This window comes from Artemia franciscana, chromosome 3, assembly GCF_032884065.1.
Source record: "Artemia franciscana chromosome 3, ASM3288406v1, whole genome shotgun sequence".
Classification (NCBI taxonomy): domain Eukaryota; kingdom Metazoa; phylum Arthropoda; class Branchiopoda; order Anostraca; family Artemiidae; genus Artemia; species Artemia franciscana.
In genome coordinates this window covers 53,395,156-53,419,035 of record NC_088865.1, presented here as the reverse complement: position 1 = coordinate 53,419,035, position 23,880 = coordinate 53,395,156, and the positions used below count along the sequence as shown (strand labels likewise).

Genomic DNA, 23,880 nt, shown 5'->3' with positions numbered 1-23,880 from the left:
AATTTTGAGATAACCAGTTTGTTTGAAATAGTCCAACGATAAGATAACAAAAACTTCGTTGTCAACATACTCCCCCCCCCCCATGCCAGAGCTAGGAGACAGTTTGTAACTTATCCAGCGGGGCATATAAGGTTTTAGTGGAAAAAATGGTAGTATAAGCTTTGAAGGGGACTCAAATGATTACAAATTGAAAGTTCTAATTCACATTTTGAGAGTCAAATGTGATCTGATGGCAACTAGCCTCCCCTCCTCCCTAACTTCTTTTCCCCAAAGAACCAGGAGGCAAGTGTTAAAAAATGTGCCCTTGGGGCGTATATGGTTTTTATGGAATGGATGGTCTTATAAACTTCGAAGGTGGCTTATTCAATTGTCAATCAAAATTTCTAGTACCCTTCTCAAGAGTCAAAAGTGATCGAAGGAAACTAGCCCCCCCCCCCTTGAGGGCCTTTTCCCAAAATGCATCCAATCGAAATTTCGAGACAGCTATTTTGTTCATAATAGTTTAAAGATCAAATAACAAAAACTCAGGGGTCGAATCTTCCCCTCAAAGCCCGAGGGCAAATGTTGTAAGCTATGCCCAAGGGAAAGTCAGGTTATATGAAAGGGGTGGTCGTATAAACTTCAGAGATGGCTCGTTTGATTGGAAGTTGAAATTTCTAGTTACGTTTTTAAGTTACAAAAGTAATCGGAGGGTATCTATACCCCCTACACCTTTTTTCCCAATCCAATAGAATCCAATAGAACTTCTGAGATATCCATTTTGTTTAAAATACTCCAAAATTCAAATTTCTCTAAAGAAGGGGTTAAAAAATCCTCTATAGCACCCGGACAAGAATTGTAACTTATGTAGATTGCACGTTCTTAAGAATCGAAAGTGATCAAAAAGTAACAAGCCCTTCCCCCCTTGTGCTTTTTTCTCCAAAAACATCCAATCAAAATTTTTAAGTAATCATTTTGTTCTAAATAGTCTCAAAAAATAAAATTAATAAAGCTTAGGGGTTGAAAAATCTTTCCTAGATGCCGGGGCAAGGATTGTAACTTGTGGAAGTTGCCCATTAATAGAATATAAGGTTCTGAGGAAGAGGTGTTCGTATTAACTTTGGAGGGGGCTCATTTGATCGAAAATCGAAACTTCTAGCTCTTTTTTAGAGTGAAAAGTGATAATAGCCAACTAGCCCAAGTCCCACTTTCCCAAAGGGCATACTGTCAAAGTCTGAATATTACAATTTTGTTCAAAATAGTTCAAAGGCCAAATAAATATGCTTCATGAGTTAACTCCCCCCCTGGCCCCGGGGAAATGGCTCTGAGTTATGAAACTTACTTAGTGAATGTTTAATGTTGAAAAAATCTTATTTTGAAATAAGGAGTTAAAAGCTTGGAAATTTTTGCTATCAAAAACAAACAAAAATTAAATAAAAAACTTTCTGAGAGTTATGCACTTCTAATGAAAGGTGTCTTCACTACAAACAAGAGTAGGGCTACCGCCCGTTTCCCAAACGATAAAAGTATCATTCTCTTTCTTAAATAACCAATTCTCTTACTAAGAATTATCGTTCTCTTATTTAAGTGGCTACAAGGTATAATAATTGGGAGAACAGAATTCAAAGACAAGTGAGAATTGGATTAAGGATTGGTTGCTAGATCGCGGTCGTCTTCAGGGAGTAGGGGTTATGTACTTCTAATGAACGATGTCTTCACTGCGAAAAAGAGTATGGCTACCCCCCGTTTCCCAAACGTTAATATCATTCTCTTATTTAAATAGCCAATTTTCTTACTTAAAACTATCATTCTCTTACTTAAGTGGCCACAAAGTTCTTTAAAATTAGTTTAACCTTTTTCTGATTATAATAATTGGGAGAACAGAATTCCAACACAAGTGAGAATTGGGTTAAGGATTGGTTGTTAGAAAACATCATTCTTTACTTAGGCAGCATTATTGCGCTGCCTATGATAGAGGAGGGGTATTAACTTATTAAGCCAAGGAAAACGAAAATCTTTAACTATTTTCATTAACATCTGAAAAAAGACAGGCAAAACTTTTTTTTACCAATTTCAACTTTTTTCACCAGTCTTACTGGTCGAGTTTTTGTTTTGCCGTATATTTACTACAATACGTCAACCTGATAAACAATATGCTCATACGTTTCAGAAACCTTTTTTATAACGATAGCGGTGAAGTTGTACATTTACGTCGCCATTTTAACTGTTTCTCAAAACCATTATCGATGAGGAAGGTGAAGGATATCACCAAGACATAAAGGCTATGGACGATTGCCGCCAAAAAAGTGAGACCAAGGGGCTCTTTCGATTAGAAATTGGAAGTACAAGTAGTTCCTGTTTAAGGGACAACAGCAAGTGGGGGGCAATCAACCCCGGCCCATGCCTGTTTTACAAAAGTTATTCCGATTCAAATTTATAGATAAATACTTAGTTTAAAGTTAACTGAAGGTAGAATAAATATTTGCGTCCTAGGTTGATAACGCTCCTTCATACCTCATGGTAAGGGCTATAACATATACTATTTAACTACTGCTAATATACAATTTTTATATGGAAGAGGCGTCATTCAGACTGTGGAAGAAACGCATTGAACTGGAAACTGGAAGTTAAAGAGCCCCTTTTAAGATAAAAAAGCGTTAAGAGGGCAACCAGCTCTTCCTCCTCCCTTGCCCCAACACCTAATAATACTTCCGTTCAAAATCTAAGGCAAACTTTGTTCAGAGTTTTCCAAAGGTCAAATAACTATAATTCAAGAGCTGACACCGTTTCCCATAGCTTCCGGGCAAGGACTGTAATTTATGTTCAGTTGCTTTTATCAACATGTATTCAACAAACTTAGAGTATTAAGATGAAATTTAAAGGAAATGCTGAGGACGATCTCGAGAACAATCAAAACATACTATGTGTTTGCTGTTTGGGATAAGGAAACATCAGCTACGTCTAAATAACGGTTTTGTATATTAGGTTGTAACTTTTGAGGTATGTTGAAGAGATTGGAGGGAAAACAGCCACTCTCCTGTCTTTTTTAGGTGGTCCTATCCTCTAAAACGGTCGACATTTGTAAGACAATGTCAAACATCAAGCCTAATTACAGTGAGTTGCTCCATTTCATTTGAGCTGCTCCATGGTCCACAGAAAGAGAGACAACCAGTTCAGTGCAGAGAGACTAATCAGTTCAGAGGAGCTGATTTTGCTACCTGATCAATAGCTAAGTAGAGTTTCAATTCGGATGCATATAATCAAACTTTCAGACCACTCTGCAAAGATAATCATATTAATTCTCAAAAACAACAAAGTTCACCATTTAAATAGCAATTAGAACTATTTTCCAAAAATTGAAGGACATTAGTGAATAGCAGGGTGAGCAACTTCGCCAAGACATAAAGGCTATGGGGAACGCTGCCAAGAAAGGTCGAATGCTTATATGATGGTAGTTTACTGTTTGAGTTTAAAAAGAGAATGTTACAGCAAACCACATTTAAGAAAATCGCTATAGCTATCAGGAAAGACAGGACTTTTTTCTTTATCCACAACTCCTCAAAGATACCAAGGGTAATATACCGCTTAGACTCTTTATGCAATAAAATTGTAAATTGTTTTTCGAGAAATTTAAGAATTTGTCCAAAAATACTCGCAGTACTTCTAGAGTCGGAAGGGTTTGAAGAAGTTCAGTTGCTGTTGGGCAATGTAGCTCTAATCTACATATAATAAAAGGTTTCTTATGCAGCTCTTACAATTGATTAGATCAATCATGACCAGAATCGTGTTCTAGGTAAAATGTTAAAAATTATAGAAACACATTTAATAAATTTAAGAAAATGTGTTTGTTACAAAAAGTGTATATTTAGAGGGCCATAAATCACACAGTCTCACAATTGATTTGAAAAAGTAGTAACAGTAACAGAATTCTTGCAAAACCATTATTAGGCATTATTAGGCATAGATGATGTTGGAGACTCAAACCCAAGATATATTCAATCAATAAGGACAAGTTTCAAGAGGCTACAATTTCACAATATTTTTTATTAAGTCCGTTTTAACGTCTTTGGCAATCATAAACAACCTAAAACGGACATTTTAACTCTTTCCTGAATTTTTTATATGTAACTTCTCTTCAAGTTAATTAGAACCCCTCATACACGAACGTTCCATCGAAGTTATTTTGATGAGCCTGGACAACATGGGGGTATATGCCTCCTGAATACCCCCTTTAATCTTATACCAGACTAAAACTTGAGTTTCTTTGTGATTTGCGGAACCCGTTATATTCTTCCAGCTGTGTATTTAAGACAAATAATTCTATGAATAATCAAAGAAACTTTTAACTTGAAATGAAAATTATGGACTAGGTATTTTCGGCTAGTCCATAAAATTATGGACTAGGATATAAGGAGGTCTACAGCTGTAGAAGTTATTGTGAAGCATTTTGAAAAAAAAAATTTCATAAAGCTACTTTCAAATGAAAATTTGAAAACTTTCATGTAAGACTAAAAACATGGTTTGGCAAATATCTGCACATTGGAATAAAATAAAACAACTTCCATCTTCAGATCAAGTCCTTGTGTCCTATTTTTGCCCATTAAAATATTATCCGATACGTTTAATTCTAACAAAACCAAATGTTTGAGATATGCCTTCATTGTCAGCACATGTGGGTTCGGATCCCTGGGTTTCATATTCAAATTTACATGGTCCTGAAATGCTGGTCATAGTGGGACAAGGAATATCTTCACATTTCGGAGACAAAAATTGGTTTGGAATGTGGAAGGGCTTTTCATTTTCACCTGGTAAAGTATCATCAATTTCTGAAACAGAATTTAGATTGAACAGACATAGAAAAATTAAACAATAAAGATTACTAAATAAACCCAACTGTTTTTTCTTTAGTTATGTTAAAAAAAAAAATACGCAAAGTTACACCTATATAGAAATTATATATATACATCAAATCGGATACATTTGCAGATTTTTTTTTCAATCATTTTTAAAATCTACTTTTTATAAAGCAAACAAAAAGTTAAAACGTTCAGCAAAATTCATGGAAATACACTGAAATATAAGCTTCTGGATTAGAGTGAATTAACAGTAGTTAATTAACTAAGAAACAAATTTGTTGGTCATATGTCAATCCTAAATCGTAATAGTCTACCTGAGACTATAAGAGCGCAAACCATTTAGGCTTAGGTCACTTGTTTACCTGTGAGTTCAACAAAAATTTTGCATACAAGTCCAGTTGATATTGTCCGTCATAAGTCAACCCAAAAATCTCGATCGTCCTATTGCAATTCCAGTACGCCTTCCCAGTAGGCATAGCTCATATAATGAGAAGAATCTTAGTTGCCCAATTGTCTTCAAAGTCCTATGGACATATTCAGTCATAAATCTTTGAAAGCCTCATTTTACTTGGGATTTCCAATTGCCTTCAAATGGCTAATGGAAATTCAAAGGCTATTTGAATACCCTTATTGAATGACTATCTACCTTATTTCTGCCCTAGAATGGAAGCATGACAAGACTATCTATCAACAAGTGAAATGACATCAATTTTATACAATTCTGAAAAAGGTTTATGCCAGATTTGCCTCTTGCTCAAACCATCAGACTATCTTGGCTTTTTCTCCAATTAGCCATCACTCCCTGGAAATTTTCAAGATCTTTTAGTCTTAAAAAAAATAATACCCCTCCTCAATTTTAAAAACCAGTAGGTAGAAATTATATTAACGTAAATGAATTTAAGACTTAATAAAATACTGTTGAGTTTGGGGAACATTAATTTGATTAATAATCATTTGCTTATTTATAATAAATAGGCGTTGATTTCCTTGGGGTCGGAGGCAGGAGCCAGTTGGGGTCCAATCCCCTAGTTCTTCGAACTTCTTTGAATTTCGGGACACTTCCTAATCAAAATATCTAGCATTTAAAAAAAGGTCGGTAAAAACACCCATTTTGTTTTGGGCCATAACTCTAGAACACACGTAGCTTCTACTGGCAATCCTTTGAGCAGGTCAGTAGGCAAATGATACCAGTAAAAAACAATATCCTTTGCACCATGTTTTCAAAGCTCAAAATCGTGGACCCGGATACCATTTGTCAGATGATAAGTTTTTACATTATCAAAATTAACATTACTTTCAGATAATTATTTCATTGAAAAATTTAGATTAAATTTTGAATTATTTCATTATTTAATACTTAACTATGATTATTCATATCATTTGATTTTCATGCTGAAGAGAAGAAAACTATTAAGGATTACCTTTTTTCATAATCACAATGAAATCTGGTTTTGTTTTTTGCAAGTCAGCACCAAAACTAAAAATTTTCAAGCTCAAATTGGCACCGTGTTCTTTGCAAATCTACACGGATTTACCAAATCAGCGCCGAAAAAAGCTACATCTGTTTTCGGCTTTAAACTGGGTAATATTACTACACAGCCACAGGCGAAATAATATTGCTTTCTGTAAATAATATAGTGGATAGCTTACTTAGACTTTATCTCTCAATCATAAACACTTCACAACCAAATTTATGAATGCAATTAACAATAATGCAACTTTTTATTCGATCTTCTGTCTCCAGTAAAACTCACTGTAACAATACCTTGTCAAAACCTGTTTCTCCCCGTCTTTGGGTAGTTTTGCACCATGATAACAACTAGGTGCCATAAAATATATAAGACATCGATAATATATGTTAAATATCGGTAAACTACATAAAATACCGGTAAAACTGTTAAATAGGTAAAACAAAAAAACACCAATTTTACAGGGGTCCGTAAAATTATGATAAACCTTTTTCTTACTAAATAATTACCTGTAATATATTTTATGAATCATGGTTGGGTCTAGTAGAGGAGGAGGAATCGGTGAGTAATTTTTTACCGACAGACCGTAACCCTAGTTCAAGTTTTTAACCTGATACTGATAATTATTTGGGGATTTTATTTTGTAAGTGGGTAAAATTGATGCTGGTAGCTAGGGCACTATATTTAAGTCTTGATCTACGCTTCCGGTAGCTAGAAAGGTCTTATTGTTGGCGGATATGGGCTTGAGTTCTTAGAAAATCTTAACCGACATTTGGAATAACTTTAAAAAGATACTAAAAATTCCAGCTCAATCGAAGTAGACTAGTTGAAGTGCAAGTGACTAGAACTTTACAGTTGTTTCTAGCGAAACATAATGACCAGCTCTTTGCCTCCATAAAACTCAGGGTAAATATTTTGCAGTTCACATAATTGACTACCAATAAAGTGAACATGCCACTCGATGCCTTTTTTATGTTCTTTAAGAATTTAATAATCGCTTCATTCCCAAATTCAAATTTAAGCCCTTTTTGAGCTCTTAAAAATGAAGAATTTTAAATTAAAGTATGCGTTATCGGTCGTTTTCGACAAAATAATACTACGTTTTCTCAGGGCTGAAATTATTTATTGTTCGGTTAGTTGGATTAGGTCAAAAAGTGCTCAAATTTGAATTTACGATAGAAGCGATTATTATATTTTTAAAGAACATAAAACAGGCATCGAGTGGTATGATCACTTTAATGGTAAGTCAAGTATATGAACTGCGAAATATTTACCAAAATGAGTATGAGAAAGCTGGACACAGTGGCATAATTCCGTCAAAATCCTTAGGAGGGGGCAAAGCGGGAGCCTTTACCTCCTAATCAAGACAAAATGACAGTGAAAAATGAAAAATGATCCATATAGTAGGCAACCACAAAGGCAAAGATAAGCTAAAGAAAATTTACCTATTTCTCTGGATGCTTAAACTATGCAGTCTTACCTTAGTTTTGACAAGATTTTTTCCAAGCAATAAATTTCAGAAGGGGGGGGGGATCTGTGAACAAACTAGGATATGGAGGGGAAGTTGCTTCTCCCTGCCCCATGGGAAATTACGCCCCTGGCTGGACAACACATCTAATAGGGATTTTATAACTTTAACCAATTTTTTAAAGCTATTTGGTTAGTCATTTGCTAGTTCTTAGGCTATATCTCAAGGGAAGGAAGGACACCAAGGTTAATTTTGGGTTCAGCACCACCAACCCTAAAAAACAACAACAACAAAAAACAACCAATCATAGTGATGCAACCTAGTTTCTCTCAATTAAGAATTGGTGGCAATGAGTGCTAGCCTAGTAACCTGTAGGTCATCTGTTGGACAAGCCCACTGTGGTCTGTTCGTCTCAATTTTTTAAGTCATTACAAAGCGAGTCTACAATGCTGTCAACATCCCTTGAAAACTGTGAGGAGAACAGGGTCATTTGAAACCCCCTCACTAATCCTAATCAAATTATTCGAGAATACGGTTTCGCATCGTCAGAAGAGACTCTCGGGCAAATTATTTTCTTTATAGGTTTATGGTATATATTTAAAAAAAAATCTCTGCCTAGGCCTTTCCTAGAAGATGAACATTTCCTAGGCGAAAAAAAACTTAGGTATGTAACAAATTATCCTATTGTAATTGTAGGACTACCCCAAGTAATAAATCCATTAGTTATGAGCTTACAAAAATAAAGCAAATTATAAGAGTAAACTCAATCTAAACTCACATTTCTTGTTTTAAGTGTTTTATTATTCAAACTCAGGTAAAACTTGTTGTAAAATAACATACGAATTCTCTGTCCTATTCTGTGTAATGGCTGAGGTATGTCTATGACGCCATTCTTGTTCCCCAGCCTATTGGCTGAATTCAGAGGCGTGCGCATTTGGAACCTGATTTGTTTAATAGGAACAAAAAAGATTAATGAGTAAGCCTATGTTATGAATTAAAAACAGAACAAAACAATATTGGCACTGGTTTTCAGGGACATTAAACTACGTTAAAGTTGAAGTATTTGAAATTGTTGAACCCACTCTTCCGATTTATTAACATGCTGCGCCAGATTAGATTCTTTAAATTTGTGCAGAAGCTTCAACATTTCTGAGCCCTTTAGTGGAAATTCTTTGATACCCCCCCCCCCCCTATCCTACAGTCAGGCCGTTTGAACATCAGGACCAGATATAAGCTCAGTGGGGGATAGAATGAGGGGTGAAAACCCTAAACATAGCTCATTAAAGTTGGAGTTTTTTCAGATCTCAGCCAAACTTGTTCGACCAATTCAACATCTGTGAGGAGAAAAAACGATCCTAGTCTTTTGTCATCAAGAATGGGTCGTCGGATCTCAACCAAATTAGTTGGAGATTCCGAGGTAATATCGTTATTGTACTTTTTGGAAGTTCGGCCTCTAAGGGGGCAAGTTGGGGTCTTTCTACTTTTGCCACCAGCTTGTCTACCAGAAGGTGACGTTGTATCCCAATCAACCTTGGTGTAAAGTAATGTTTGGTGGCATATGTTTTCCCATATTTGTAATGGAAATTTAACTGGAAATTAAAAATGGGGGGGGTTAATGGGGAGGTGGAATGTAACTGAAAATTAAATAAAAAACAAGTTTTTCAGCCCCCGTGGAAAGAGAGAGGGGTTTCCTGGCGCAATTTAAACAAAAAAATCAGAAATTAAATTAAAAGACAAGGTTTTTTCAACTGAAAGTAAGAAGCAGCACAAAAAATTAAAACAAACAGAGATTATTCTATATATTAGAGGGGCTGCCCCTTCCTGAACAATCGTTCTTAATGCTAAATTCGTAAGGCTTTTTAAAAATATCTTCTCATTCAAAATCAAGGGCTATTGTGTTTGAGTAATCGTTCCTAAACAACCAGGACAAAAAGTAAAAACTTGAGTGTGTAACTTAAGCAAGTAGAATTATTTCTGTTCATTTTAAGTTTTAATGTTGCTCCTTACTTTCAGTTGAAAAAACTCGTTTTTCAGACGTGTTTTTTTTCTCGATTTATGTCCGGGAATTCCCTCTCCTGTGTAATATTTCTCCTGGAAATTTCCTCCTGACGGAAAACTATCCTGTTGAAAATACCCCCTTTCTCTCAGAAAGTTACCCCGAAAAATGTCCGTACATTTCCGAGTAACAAATACTATATATGGACAACATGGTCAAATTACATAACTCACAGTTCTTTCTTCAGGGACTATGGAGGGTCATGTCTTTATCAAAAGCATAGTTATTGCGGAGGTAATTGTATGATTTAGCCCCTACCGAGTATTTTTCTAGTATGTTTCTCTGAAGCTCAGTCCTAATGAAATATTCCTAAATATCATAAAAATATAATACTTTAGAAACAACATATTTACACATTAGGGAGGGGGGGGGAGGTAAAGTAAAGAGGGTTTGCATGCCTAACTCGTTGGGTACAAGTATTCTCTATATTATGAAGTAAGAAATGTTTCCTAACTTCAAACTGTCCAAATACTTTAACCCCCCTCCTATTGTGCAAATATATAGCCCAAATTATATATTTTCCATCTATTCTGTCACTTTTCTTTGTTTTACCTCACGCTTAGCTGAAAGAAACTTACGAAAAAACCGGTTCTGTAATTAACTATATTTTGATGAACAACTTGAGCGGTAGGGCCTATATCATACAATCACCATTGGACCTTTCGAATATGCTGAATCAAATGGCTATCTTAAAATTGTGATCGAATGGGTTTGGGGAGGGATGGGCATGGAAGGGGGGCCAGCTCTAATTTGAAATGGGCACTAAAACCTTTGATTTCGTTCGAATGAGTTATCCCCCAATCTTCTAGGACCATTGGCTCGATACGATCACTCTTGGGATGAACATAAAAAGAACATGGAAAATATCAAGAGTCAGTTTTTTTTTAACAGTTTTTGTAAGCTCCGAAGCTGTAATTTATATTAGATTTAAGTTTCTACTTAACTCTTTACTTTTGTCAGAAAACCTTTTTTCCTTACATTAATAATGAAAGGAAGGTTGTGATTGACCGGAAGAGGAATTCATTTTACGGATGAAGGAGAACAAATTGTCAAAGATTGAAATTTTGTGACATCCGTCTGAGGCCAAACAAAAAGCAGGCCGTCCCCAAATGGAGTGGGAAGAGGTTATAAAAAAGGATTTATTGGTTGTTTTAAGTTTGAATTATTGTAGGATTTCATGTCTGCTCTTCTTGTGGCTCCTCACTTTTCTTGCAAACTTTGTTTTCATTTGTTATTAAAATTAATAAAATAAACAGTGCAGAAAAAGGTTTGTTTGTACCATAATTGTTGTCAAACTGAAGTGGAGGTTGCCGGAACTACTATTTGGAAGATGAATGTTCACATTTTCAGTGCTGACATGAATTCCAGAATAGACATCTAAAATAACTAAGCCGCTAATCCAGACTGGCTCCATTTATATCCGCTGCCAATTTTTAAGTCTTGTCGGGATTGAAAAGCTACGTTCGGCAGACACAACATTCGCCGTGAGCTAGATGAAGATATTAAGCAGATCACTAAATCAACGATGTACGTCGCCGCCACAATGCTTTACCAGTTAATTAAGTGAAGAAGGAAGCGAACGTCCCTGCTCTTGCTGCATACTTGTGACATGATCTCATACTTACCAACAAATTTTCCCTTCTTTTTTTTTAGCTTCACTGACACTTGTTCAATGCATAAATATATGCTTGCCAGTGTAAAGTACTATGTAAATTGTATAACAGAGTTAACAAAACTGAACAACAAAAATGATATACATTCCCATCACATTACTTAACTGGTTCTTCATGCGAAGAAGGAAGCATTGCTCTTGTAGCTGGCACAAGTAACCCAAGAACCTGGTCTTTTTAAAAAGAAATACCTACAACTGCAAATTTTTCAGTCGTAAGCCACATGACAAATGAACGGTTGGAATATAATATTATAGAACCTTTTCATAGGCAGCGCAATAGGGGTGCTTAAGCAAATAGCGATGTGGGCATAATGTGGTTATCATTATTATTATTTTTTTTTTTATTATTTTAGATCACGGCACTTCGAGTCAGAGGAGTTGTATTAAAAACTTTGAAAGGGGCTCATTCGATTCGAGATTGAAAGGGTTAATGCTCTTTTTAATAGTCGAAAGTGATTGGAGGGCAACTAACCTCCTCCCACGCCCACCATTTCCCCAAACACATCCAATCAAAATTTTGAGACAGTGATTTTGTTCACGTAGCTGAAAGGTCCGGAAACTAAGTCTTTGAGGATAACAATCGTCCATAGTCCTCAAAGCAAGGGTTGTTACGCCCTGGGGGCATAAGGTTTTTATAGAAAGGGTTATCATAAGAAATTCTAAGGGGCTCATTGGAATGGTAATCGGAAGTTTTACTACCCTCTTTAAGATTCAAAGTGATCCGCGGGTGGATACTCTCCAAACACCTCGCATTTTCCCAAAATGCATCTGATAGAAATTTTTAGATGGCGATTTGTAGTCGTAAAAACTTCAAAAAGGGTCGTTCGATTGCAAATTGAAAGGGCTAGTGCCCCTTTTAATAGTCAAAAGTGATTGGAGGGCAACCAGCCCCCACACCCACACCCCTTAATTCCCAAAACACATCTAATCAAAATTTGGACATTGCCATTTTGTTCAGCGTAGTTGAAATGTCTGGAAATTATGTCTTTAAGGATGAGAGCCCCCCCCTGCAAGCCCTCAGTGCAAAGGTTTTAAGTTATACCCCAAGGGCATATAAGGTTTACATGGAAAGCATGGTCGTAAAAACTCTGGAGGGGGTCATTTGATTGGGAATCAGATGTTCTAGTGCCATTTTTATGAGTCAAGGTGATGGAAGAGTAGTCCCTCCCCTCATGTCATATTTTCCACATGGCATGTATGCAGGAGGAGGGCCTTCAGGCCCCCCTAATTTTGTGAAATATTTAATTTCCCCATGGTTTCTTGGGATTTCTGGCAAAAGTAGGACATTTATTAAGAATTTAGATGCATGTGTGAAGCCTTTTTTTTGGGATTTTACAGCATGCAATTATCCGGTCAAGTCACTGCCCAATTATTAACCCATTTTCTGTCTAACTTTTTACCCTCTTTGAAGTAATAAGCGATTGTAATGTTATTTTTTTCGTAAAGAGAGTTTGCTTTCCACAGCAAAATAGAATTATCCTTGATATTAGGGCGTTTATTCCCCCCTTTTCAGGATAAAGCACAGCTTTTAATGGATCAATTATTGAAACTATAATTTTTCATTAAAATCGACGTTTTCGCAATAGAAGAAATACCCCCCACAGCACACATATTGCACTGTTAACCCTAAAAGTTCCCTTTCAGTGGGATATAATAGATTAATCATAATTAATTCTAAATCGCTATGAACACAAGCTGAACCTGAGACGTACTTTTGAGGCTTTAGTCTTCTTCCCCCCATCCGCTACAATACTACGGATTAAAGTTAATCTGTATTTTCCGATATAGGTGCTTTTTGCATTTATTTAGTTGCTAAATAAAAAAAAATATATCTGCTGCTTCGAGGGTTTTGCCCCCCCCCCTGCCGAAAAAAATTCCTGCATACGTGCCTGTTTTCCACAAATGTATCCGATAGAAATTTTGAGTCTGGGGGTAAGGGTTGTAAGTTCTGCCCCAGGGGCATATAAGTTTTCAAAGGTGAGGGTGGCCGTGTGAACTTTAGAAGAGGCTCATTTGATTGAAAATGTATAGTTCTATTTCACTTTTAAGATTTAAACAAGATGAAGAGCAACTAGCAACCCTCCCTGACATCCTCTTTTCCCCAAACGCGTTCAATATAAATTGTAAGATAGCCATTTTCTTAGCAATAGTCTGAAAATCATATAACAATGTATTTAGGATTGAAATAATCCTCCAGAGCCCATGAACAAGAGTTGCAACTTATGCCCCGAGCCATTTAAAGTTCTTATGGAGCGGACGGTTGTGTAGACTTTTAGTCCCCTTTTTAAGAATCAAAAATGAATGAAGGGTAATCAGCCCCCAAGCCTATCATTACCAAAATATATCCGATCGAAATTTTGTTGAAAGGTTCAGTAATAATGTCTTTGGGCATGTCAAACTCCCCGCATTCCTCAGGACAAGAGCTGTATTTTAGGCAATTTGTTCATTGTTTATACGTAGTATATGTTAGTGAGAAAGGTATGGCTGTTTCAAACTTTAGTTTCCAAGAAGACGAAGGGCATTCGACTGAGCCTTTCAAAGAATGTTGAGGGGAGTGTTGAACTAAATCAAAACACGTTATGTGTGTACGGATTGTCAAAAGGGTGTAGCACAGGAATAACTGAGTAGATTAAGCTAGGAAATTCAGGAAATGATAAGGGATATGATCAAAACGACAGGAAGCCAAAGAGGGATATAATCAAAAAGACTGAAAACAAAACACGTTTTAAATGTTTTTACTTTTTTTAATGTCCTAAATAACAAATTATCCAAACTTTAAGGAATAAATATCAGCATATGTCAATTAAACTGTCAATCCACGGCCATTTTTTCAGTAAAGCGCAAATCATGTTCTGGTCTTGAGATGGCATGAGGGTTATCGGCCTTACTCATGTCAATTTCTGCCCGTTTTGAGTCTGACTCAGCTATTTATTGCAATTTCTGTTTGTTTTGAGTTTCATTTATTTGTTGATAGTCATTTGTGACAGTTTTATGCTTGGAAGATTATTTGACTTTATTTCTACTCTATGGAGCAGCTAAACAGAGAAGCTATATGGCTAAATGGAGCTCTTTAATTTTTTTTACAAAACTCACTTGGCGGAGAAAACTTTTTTTTTAAGCAATTAGTATTATAAGGCAAAGTGTATTTATTAAGAACCAAAATGATCTAGAACATGCCCTCAACTAAATATTCTAGAACAACATTTCTTTGTCACATTATCATTGTCAATACTGCGCAATATTCTAGAATTCATAAATAAGCCACAAGAACGATGAGGACAAACTCAACTAACCTACAAGAAACAGCCTTTCCCAGAGTCAAACGGTTCACAGTAACGAACTGTAAGTAAGGAGCGCTGCTGCTTAATAGTAGCTGAAACTCTAAGAAACAGTGTCTTGATAACAATAAATAAACCAAGAGAATTGAATGTCGATGCTTATTCAAAATATACAAATTCATCCAGTTTAATGTTACCCACAAAAAGTTATGAACATCAGAAAATTTGCCCAATTTTTGAAGAAGCCCACAAAACATCTAGTAACTTTGATAAAAATCACACCATCAGATTCAGCTTATCAGAAACCTTCATGTAGAGGTTTCAAGCTTCTATCAGCAAAAATTTAGAATTTTGTACTTCTTCCCAGAAGAAAGATCATGGATGGGTGTCCTCCCAGGGGCTTGTATCGAACTAATTTTCCTAGAAGACTGGAAAGGGTGTTTTCAAACAGAAATTTAAGTTTTCGTGTTATTTTAAGTGAAGGCAACTAGCCCCCCGCCGACGTCCCGTTTTCCTCAAGTCATCCGGTCAAAATTTCTAGATAGCCGTTTTGTTCAGCATAACCGAAAGATTTATTGGTTATCGGAAAGTATATTGACAGTTATCGGGGTTCGGAGCAGGGGGAGGTTTTCTTGGGGGAGGGAAATTTTTAAAGGGGAGAATTTTCAGCTGGGAGGCAATTTTCCGGGGGGTGAACTCTCCAAAGCAAATTTTATACGAGAGGAAATTGTCAGAATTCATGTAGAAAATTCGTTTTAATTGCCTTATTGCTTTTTTTACGCGGGAGAAACTTTGCATTGGGAGAGATCTCTGGATAAAAATTCCGCGTAGGGGGATATCCACCTTGACGAGGAAAACAATCAGAAAATAAATAAATAAAATAAATAATAAATAAATAAATAAAAAGTTTTTTCTCTAATGAAAGTACGCAAAGGAGAAGTTCTTCAGGCCTTATTTACAAGGGAAGGAAGAATTTTCAGCACAGATGGAATTGTTCAGGGAGAATTTTGCATTAAGAAAAAATGTGGAGGAGTATCAGCAATTTCCTAAGTAGTGGGGAATCGGACAAGTTTTTTGGGACCTTGAGAGGATAATATTTCTCATTTTTCCATTTATACACGATGGTTGATGGCATCTTGTTTCCCAAAGTCATTGCCTTCCACTGCTGCTGTTCATAGGAGGTTTCCTCAAAAAGTGGATTTCGGAAAAAAAAACTACATTCGAAGGCTTACCCACTTGTGGTAGTTCACGAAAATTTAGAGGAGATGGGATTTTTTCAAATCCAAGTGGTGATTGGGGGGGGGGGAATTCAAAAAACTTATTTTTTTATTTCATTTCTGAACGTTTTTGAATTCATGCATGTTTTGATTTTGGCTCAATTTTTTTTTACTAATTGGCTTTCTCATAGTTTTAATCGGAAGCTTTGGGAAAAAAGGAGTGGGAGAGGAAGCCTAGTCACCTTTCATTTTTTTATTACTTAAAAAGGCAACTAGAACTTTAAATTTTTTTACGAATGTTTTCATTAGTAAAAAATACTCGTAACTTACGAATTAACTTACATAACGAACTTCTATATTCTTGTGTTTTTATTACGTATATGAGGGGGGTTCATCTCCTCGTCAATACATCGCTCTTTACACTAAAGCTTAAATTTTTTCCCAATTCCTTAAAAATGTCTTTGTCTGTTTACATGTTTGAATCTGTGTTTATTTGCGTTTTGGTGTGTTTCTCCCAAAATACAAAATACGTACATGACGTCATAATGCTTGATCCTTATCCGGATTGCTCAATGCTCAATCCGGGGTTGTGTTAACCCCGGAGTGGTTGTTATCTGATGCTTGAATTTTTTTTCAAATGGTTGTCTCAAATTTTTTATAGGATGTATATGTAGAAAAAGAACGTGGGGGCTAGTTGCACTCGGATATCTTTTGACTCTTAAAAATAGAACTGGAACTTTCAATTTCGAATCAAATGAACCCTCTCTGAAGTTTATACGAGCATCCCTTCCATTTGAACCAAATATACCCCTAGGGCATAACTTAACAAAGCCGGCCCCCGGGCCCATGGGGGCTATGTCAACACATGAGTTTTTGTTATCTAACCTTTCAATTATTTTTAACAAAATTACAGTCTCAAAATTTTATCTGAGGCATTTGGGGAAAAAGGGCGTGTGGGGGATACATGTCCCCCGATCACTTTTGGCTCTTAAAACGGGCACAATAATTTCCTAATTCCAATCGAATGAGCTCCCCTCTGAAATTTATACAACCATCCCATCCATATGAAGCACCTCTGGTTAAAAAATATTAATATTAATAAACATTGAAGCAAAAGACAAAGTTTTTCAATAAAACTAGTACAAATAAACCAAATAATCATATTTTCATGTTAGAATGATTATAGAAAATTAGTGCTTTACTGAAAACACAAAGGCAAGTATAAATAACAGGAATGTTGATTTATTAGTTAAAAGTGAGTACGTAGCTTTAAATTTATAGCTTTAATAAACTTCAAAAAAAACTTTTATAAACTTAATAAACTTAGGCTATTTATTTTGTTTCATACCCCACCCAGGGCAAGCGTTTGAATTTTCACTGTCATTTTGCTTGGTCTTAAGAAATTGACTCATACTTCTTCTCCTCCCCCCCGCCACCCAAAATCTTGGTGAAATTACGCCACTGCTGGAAAGCAAAGAGTAATATTAAAACTTAAAATATGTATTAAAATATGTTGCATTTTTAAACAAGTATCTCAAGAAATTTATAAGTAACTTTTGAAGAAAATTTCATTTTAACAGTATTTGGCTAAGATACTTTACTTCATTCCGAAACGTATATTATTTTCTAACAATTTTTCAGCAAAAGGACAAAGATTTAGAACTTCAAATTCAATATTCTAATGAGGACTGACTTATGAAAGGTGGTTTATCATATTACATTCAAGCCTAAATTGCAATTTTAACCTGATTATTCTCAGAACTAATTTATGTGCTCAATCTGATTCATTTTAATTATGACGTCAATTTAATTATGAAACGTTTTTAAATTGTATAAACATCATAGTAGCAAATGTAGAGTAACATCATTTTTATTTAACATCATAACTGGGCTAAAATCATGACGTTATTTTCACAATATAACTTGTAGCTCTTGTAATTATCAACTAGTTAAAATGGATCAAAAATTACAAAATAATAGAAAAATTGTGAGTTCAATGTCAAACAGCTTAATAACAAAGGGCGTGCGATTGGGGTTCCATGTAGAAGGCAAGCTGATGGAAGAAGCGGACAAGTTCCTATTTGATTTAAATGGCGATTTTGAGTTAAAACCACCAAGATTGCATGAGGTCACTAAAGACAAAGAGTATGACAATCACCTTCAAATGGAGTATGGCCTAAGCCATAAATTCGAAAGTAAGTACAGTATCGACCTAGAAATTGACCCTCAGGGTGTTTCAGGAGGAGTCAGTCCTAGTTACGAAGCCAGTTTGCAAAAATCTTCAGGAACAAAAAGTAGTGTAGCCAACGTTCAAAAGTTACACTATTGTTTTTTGCCCATTGGCAGTTTCGATTTGAAAATCGAACAACTGCAATTAACTAATGAAGCAAAAGAGCGTCTAGAAAATTTAAAGTTTTCAGAAGATGCCTTGCAATTCATGAAAGACTTTGGCTCTCACTTTTCTACTGGGTTTCACCACTACGGCGGAATAACAGTCAAAGAAACTTCTGAAGAAATCAGAGAGGAAATAAAAAGGAAAACCTCGGCTGATGGCTCGAAAATATCTATCAGCGCTTGGATTCAAATTTTTAAAGGTGGAATTGTAAAATCTACTGAAGAGTCATCTTCAGTTGTAAAAAGTGAAACCCATAAATTATATCAAAAAGGAGTATATCAAGATTTTGACGAAAACAACGTAAGAGAGTACAAAGACGAAATAACTAAAAATCCTGAAAAAGCAAAAATCATCAGTCGGGGACCGATAGAAAAGCTAAATGGTATTTGGAATTTTTTACAGAAAGAATTCCCTGTCCAATCTGATTTACTCAGATTGGCATGGATCCAAAGAACAAACTCCGAGTCCGACTTGATAATGGCTAGGAAGATCCAATTAATGAATGATATTGAAAAAGAAAAGATTCAAGTAAGAAGCATATTTCGGAACAAATGGAGAAAAAATTTGGAAAAAAAAATCCAAAATGAAGAACATGTGCTTCAACAAAAAATGCAGGACATTCAGGTGAAGGAACTCGATTCTAATGCAGAAGAAACACCAGAAAAGGTCCAGAAACACCAGAAGACCGAGGAAGGAAAAAGTATCAGAGAACTTAGATCCTATATTCATGAAAACATAAAAAAATGGTACGAGTCCGAAGCAATGGCAAGAGCAATAGTTAAGATAAAAACACAACAATGGCAAAAGGTGCCAACGAAACATGAATATTTCCACAGCCTAATTGATTTGCTTCTTGTAGAAATTGAAGAAAAAGATGGCATTCAAGCAGTATTTGATATCATCAAAGATTTTAGAGAAATAAAAGAAAGGTTGATGAAAAGAAATATTGAAATAGATTCAAAATATCCCTTTTTTGATTTCATAATTGAGATTTTCGACCTTCTTGATAAAAGCTGCGACCAAGGGAAAGAGCTTCTTAGCTTCGACTCTTTTCTTTCCCTCTTAAGAAGAAGTTTCTATTCTGAAGAAATTGCACATGATTTTGAGCTTTACAGTTCGGAATGGCAACAAAAAAATATTCCTTTCGCTCGATCAGAGCTAGAAGACATCATAAATATGGTCAGTGAGATTGACAACTCTTCTGAAATTCAGGACACAATAAACAAAAAATTGTGGGACTCCTTTATAAATAACAAAATTTGGGGAAAAACAATCTTGGCAGACCTTTGTGAAGAGCTATGTCCTCTTTGCAAAAGTCCATGCCTCAAGGAAAAGCATCATAAAGAAAATCATGATTGTTTTCACTATCCAGGTGGAATAGTAGGTCACTACTATTGGAAACAAAAAAGCCTTGTAGGTCAAAAGGTCTCCGAATTCCTACATCATGGTTCAAAATCAATCAGAACTCAAGATTATGTGTCCATACTTAATGATAAGGAAAAATTTGGACAAGAACGGTTTTTGTCGAACTACTCCTGCGCTTCGGCCCATGAGGAGTATACCTTCGCTTTTGGAACCAAAAACCACCACCCATTCAAAAACTTTTCTGTAGTATTCAGAGGATGGTCGAGTCCCACTGAGAGTAGGAATGGTTATCACCGATATTTCATAAATAAGTACAATAATGAAATTTCGACTAGATTTAACCTTAATCCGTGTACTTTTGATGGCGGTGAATTTAAATCCACAAAGATACTTCCTGAAGTAAAATCTGATGCCTTTAATACCATAGAGGCAAGGCTTAAGAAATATTTTGATTAATAAATGCAAGCATTTAGATATTGCGAAGAGCTACAGATTTTTTTGAGCGAAGAAGAAATTGAATGCTTACATTCTTAATGACGCATTGCGAAGTATAATACATAATTAATAAAAACTAAGAACATAAACCTAGCTACATTAGAATCGAAGGAGTACCTTTTGAGATGAAAGGATAAACAATGCCAAAATTTTGTCTGGGCATGGTACGATATTACAGTGTAGAAGGGATATTTACCACGGATGTAAAAATATGGAAACGTCGAAAATTATATTTCCTACAAAGTAAAATATAGTTTGAACCATTCCATGATTAGAACGGAACATCTATGAGTTCAAATGTCGAAACTTTTAATTCTGTATAAGTTGAAGCAACTGTCTGATACCACAGCAAAATTTTCAAATGAACTTAAATGGAATCTTTCTTAACTATCTATCCTACAGCAGGTTTACTATAACTTCTGAAATTCATACACGAGTTTCAAGTCACTTAAGGTCCATCGTCCTTAGGTGACTATGAGTTATGCTCAGTGATAGAAGCTACAAAAAGTCAGCAAGACCTTGAGGGTAAAACGATCACAATATCTTCGATTACAGAGGGAAAACATGTCCAAAGAGCAAATGCACCATATAGCACACATTCAAACTTAATTAAGCTCCATGAACATAGACTATCCTACTAATTATCATTTAGCCGGGGTCTTTGAGGAAAATCGAATGAAGCTGAAGACACCAGTGAATCCTTACGAAAATTGCATGGATTTTTTTTCTTTGACATGATTTAGTGGACATATGTAATACTCAGCGAAGAGGAAATCAAACACAAATTTATTGACTTTTCAATCCTATTGCACAAAGGTGAGAAGGAGACCCTCCAATTTCACAACACTATCTTTGTAAAAGAGTCTTTTAAAGAGACTCTTTTTCTTAGAAAAAATGATGTATTTTTAACTTTCGAGTGTAGATCGGATATTAATGCATTTTGATATTTAGAAGGACCTCGTCTCTCAGAGCCCTTAATTTAAATCCCGACCGGCATTAAGCCTCTGATTTTCCTTTTAGATTAATGTATTGATTCTTTGAATTTTGCTAGAGCTCATGCCATATGAGTTCTTGGCTCTTCCGACCTCGTCATAAGTGCCATATGAGCTCTTAGCTCTTGTTATTTCTATAAGAATCCATAAGTTAGCTTACTATTTGTAAGCTTCAACAAGTTTTAATCCTGACACTAACTGTATTGTTTAATTTAAGTTTATGCCTGCTCAAGTTGACTTGAAAAATAAAACTTAATATCATTCCTAAGAAATTCTATTAGTGCTCTTTGACAACTTGAATACGCCTACATTCTTTTGATTTATTTAAATTTTAAGATCAGAAGTATTAATGGTAGTAGCCCTAAAAGTGACAAATTAACGCCTCCAGTCGTTCTCGATATATTGCGGAGGCTTCTTATTGAAAACCTTAACCACAGTGCTTTCTTTAGTTTTAAAGCAATATTTATTTTAAAAGGAGCCATTTCTCACGGGGGATTGATAAGCCCAACATCCTTTGAGATGTTTCATCCTACATCCTAGGATGAACAAAATGACTGTCCCAAAATTTGAAATTGATATGTCAGGAAAATAAATGTGCTAGGGAGGAGGGCTACTTGCCCTAAAAATCTCTTTTTACTATTAAAAAGGGCATTAGAGCAATTAATTTTGAATCAAATTAAATTATTTAGAAGTTTCAATGATATGTCTATCTATTATAGAGCCGCACTGCCAATGATATTGCTTGTATGTCCTTTTGAAAATCTGCATGCACATAGTTGTTTTGTTTAATTGAAATTCCCCCTAAACGTTTTCTAATAGTTCCACCTAAATACCCTTGCTGTATTTGGTTACAGAAACTGCAGTGGAAGAATTAAGAATATATTTATTGCCTTTTTATGGTTTGAACATCATTCATATCCCTGGAAGTATTATTTTAATACAAAGATAACTGTATAACTGGAAGATTAGTTTTATATTTCTGTACTTGTGTGATTTTCATCTTAATGCTCTTAGCTTTTACAAGAAGTTACAATAGAGGTAGAAGCTGAAGTAGCAGCAGTAGTTGTAGTACTAAATGTAGCAAAGGTAGTAAGTAGCATTAGTAGAAACATGTACATACTGTCTTTTGGTCAATTGATCTCCCCCTTTAAGCCTTTGCTGACAGTTCCGACTTAAAACTGAAATCCATTCTTGAGATATGCTCTTATGACATTGTGCATGCACAAAGTGTTTTTTGGTTTAGTTCAAATTTCCCATCAATGTTTTAAACTTATTGCTGTGGCTAGTAGTGATGGTAGTTGTAATGGTAGTAGTATCGGCGTCTGAATCGGCGTCCTTTTTGGTCAATTGATCAGCTCCCTTAACATTTGCTGAAAGTTGCAAATTAGCATACTCAGTCATTCCTAATCTAGGCCCTTTAGATAGTTCGTATATACAACATGTTTTGATTTAGTTCAAGACTCCTCTCAACCTTCTCTGAGAGGATCATCTAAATATCTTTTGTATTTTTGGAAAGTAAAGGTAAAACATGCATAACATTTTAAATAATATATACTATGCGTAAAGAGTGCACGGATTGCTTAACTTGTAGATCTTGTTCTGGCTGTTGGGCAAGCCTGGATTTACTTAAAGGTTCTTATAGACCTGAGCCTAGGGATGCACAATGCTATGGGAGGCAACAAATGATCAGTGAATGATTTGGAAAAGCCGGACTATATGGGAGGGGGGCTATAATCCAATGAGGTCCCTCCGAATTTTATGTGACAACCCTTTCTGAAAGAGGCTCATATGCCCCCAGGGCATAATATACAACCCTGGCGGTTCTGGAAAGATTTAAATCTTCATAAGACAAAATTACTTGACCTTTCAACTACGCTGAACAAAATGGGTTTCTCAAAATTTTGATTGGATGTATTTGGCCAACGAGTCCTTTCAAAGTTTCTAAGACAACTCCTTCAGTAAGAAGTGCCCTTGCCTGAAAGATAAAAAACAAAAAATATATTTGTATAGGTGCAAAAACTTCTGATTACCAATCCAAGGAGCCCCTCTGTGGAATTTACGACCACCCTATCTACTAAGCCTTATATGACCCCGGGGCATAACATACAACCTTGCCCTGATGTTTGTAGAGGGGGGGTGTCATCCTCAGAAACATAATTTCCGACCCTTCCAATTACGCTGAACAAAATACCTATCTCAAAACTTTGATTGGATGTGTTTGGGGAAATGATAGTCTTGACGGGGGTGTTTATCCTCCATTCTCTTTCGACTATAAAAAAGTGCACTTTGAACCTGACGGTTCAAAATTTTGATTGAAAATTTAATTAGAAAACGATATTGTTGGACAGGGGGGAAGTTGCTGGTTACCCTCAATTCGCTTTGGACTCTTAAAAAGATCACTATAACCTCCACTTTCTAATCATATGAGTCATACGAAAGTTTAAACGGCCACCCATTCCGTTAAAACCTTATATGCCTTCGGGGCATAACTTACACCCCAAACCTCAAGGTTCCGAGGGGCTACTTCAGCCCCGACACCTTTTTATTTGATCTTTGGACTAGTTTAAACAAAATGGCTATCTCATAACTTAATACGGATGTTTTGAGGAAAATAGACATTGGGCGAGTTAGTTACCCT

At 35.6% G+C, this 23,880-nt stretch overlaps 1 protein-coding gene and 1 long non-coding RNA gene across 2 annotated transcripts in view; one reads left to right on the top strand and one right to left on the bottom strand.

Moving 5' to 3' along the window:
* The window catches only part of LOC136025409 (phosphoinositide 3-kinase regulatory subunit 4-like), a 419,187-nt gene that overhangs the window by 259,969 nt on the left and 135,338 nt on the right, over nt 1-23,880 (top strand). The window lies entirely within an intron of this gene.
* On the bottom strand, nt 3,797-8,609 carry LOC136024662 (uncharacterized). The gene is made up of 2 exons (XR_010616881.1): nt 8,551-8,609; nt 3,797-4,805 (listed from the first exon to the last, which is right to left on the bottom strand). It is a non-coding gene; the product is annotated as an uncharacterized LOC136024662 (long non-coding RNA).